This window comes from Mandrillus leucophaeus, unplaced genomic scaffold (genome assembly GCF_000951045.1).
Source record: "Mandrillus leucophaeus isolate KB7577 unplaced genomic scaffold, Mleu.le_1.0 Scaffold349, whole genome shotgun sequence".
Classification (NCBI taxonomy): domain Eukaryota; kingdom Metazoa; phylum Chordata; class Mammalia; order Primates; family Cercopithecidae; genus Mandrillus; species Mandrillus leucophaeus.
The window spans coordinates 1,701,028-1,702,787 of NW_012103687.1; the positions used below are offsets into that span (position 1 = coordinate 1,701,028).

The window sequence follows — 1,760 nt, forward strand, 5'->3', positions numbered from 1 at the left end:
CCTATGCCTTCGCCACTCTGTTTCCCTTCCTTCATCCCGACCCCTCCCCCACCCTATGTTCCTTCCGCACCCGACCGCTCCTCCACCGTCTCCCCCATTCCTAACCCTCCTCCGCCCCCTCCTTCTCCACCCCCATCTCCTCCCCAACCCTGTCTCCCCTTTTCCCTTCCTCGTGCTCCCTTTTCTCTGCCGCTCCCCCCACTGCTCCTCCTCCTCCCAGTCCTTGAAAAAGAGCCCCTCTCGACTCTCTGGGCCACTTCGCTGGATCTCGTGAGATTTTGCCCTGGAAAGACTGAGAGACGGGGATTGATCAGGCCAGGCTGCTTGCCCCACCACAGCCGCTAGGGCGCTTGCTGAGCCGTCATCTCGTTCTTTCCTTCCAGCGACTTCGCGGCGTGGTGCACTCCCTGAGGAAAAACGTAAGTTCGAGCCATGATTCCTGCGCTTCCCCACAGGGTGACCTTGGGCTTGTGCCCCGGCACCACCCCTGTCCCGGGTCCCTGTTTTCTCTCCAGAAATGGGTTGAAGACCAAAGAAAATAATATGCGCCACTTGGGTCACCCCGGGCCACATGCCCCGGAAAATTGGCCACAGTTGAGGAGTTGTGGCTGTCACGAAGCCTTGAACCGAGGCCGCGATGCTCGTGTTTGGAGCTCCTCGGGGCGGGTGCGCATTTGTAATGCGATGGATGCTCTGGGACTCGGCCCCTCTGAAGGTGCTGGGGGTTGGGGACGGCCCAGGTAGTGGCGTAGGCGTCCTAGGAAGGTGGGAGCAGAGGCAGAAATGTGGTTAGAGGACGGTAGTCAGGGTCCTTGACCACAGGGGTCACTTGTGACCGACCACATGGTCTGTTGTTCCTCCTGCGCCCTGGTTCAGCCCAGGAGACACTGGTGCTCGGGTTTGGAGCTAGAGATTTGCAATGAAAGGGCAAGATTGAGTCGCCAGTTGTCACTTTCCTCAGCAGTATTTGCGGAGGTTTTTACAGGAGACCGTTGCTTCCTAAATATTATACATGTGTCCTTCTTTTTGGAGCATTTTGATTATTACTCTCAGACGTGCGTGGAAACAAGTGACTGAGACCTAGAAATCCAAACGTTGGAGGTCCTGAGGCCAGCCTAAATCGCTTCAAAATGGAACGAAGACGTTTGCGGGTAAGAAGGTCCCCTGAGCTGTCTGAGGTGCTCAGAGAAGCCCTGTTCCCTCTGTCCTTGTCCCTCGAGCCAGATGGGAGCTGCATCCTGAGGTCCCTCACAGTAGAGGAAGAGGCAGGAGCCGCTTTTATTGTTTCCGGTCATTTCCCCAAAAGAGCATTTCACTCCTCCCTGCTGTCTTTTTCTAAGAATCAATCCTGGTGGCTCATGCCTGTAATCCCAGCACTTTGGGAGGCCGAGGCAGGCGGATCATGAGATCAGGAGATTGAGACCATTCCTGGCTAGCACGCTGAAACCCCGTCTCTACTAAAGTAGAAAAAATTAGCCGGGCGTGGTGGCATGCGCCTGTAGTCCCACCTGCTCAAGAGGCTGAGGCAGGAGAATCGCTTGAACCCAGGAGGCGAAGGTTGCAGTGAGCCAAGATCATGGCACTGCACTCCAGCCTGGGCGACAGAGTTAGACTCCATCTCTAAAAAAAAAAGAACCCTAGGTCGGGCATGGTGGCTCATGACTGTAATCCCAGTACTGTGGGAGGCCGAGGCGGGCGGATCACCTGAGGTCAGGAGTTTGAGACTAGCCTGGCCAAAATGGTGAAATTCTGTCTCTACT

General features: G+C 55.9%; 1 protein-coding gene and 1 gene segment (V, D, J or C); one reads left to right on the plus strand and one right to left on the minus strand.

Annotated features, from left to right (window-relative positions):
* Nucleotides 1-1,760, minus strand: part of LOC105546086 — a 619,418-nt gene that overhangs the window by 411,242 nt on the left and 206,416 nt on the right.
* The window catches only part of LOC105546080 (melanoma antigen preferentially expressed in tumors), a 9,848-nt gene continuing 8,414 nt past the window's right edge, over nucleotides 327-1,760 (plus strand). Inside the window, exon 1 of the mRNA XM_011989183.1 lies at nucleotides 327-419. The gene's annotated coding sequence lies outside the window, so the exon portion shown is untranslated. The remainder of the gene's footprint in view (nucleotides 420-1,760) is intronic.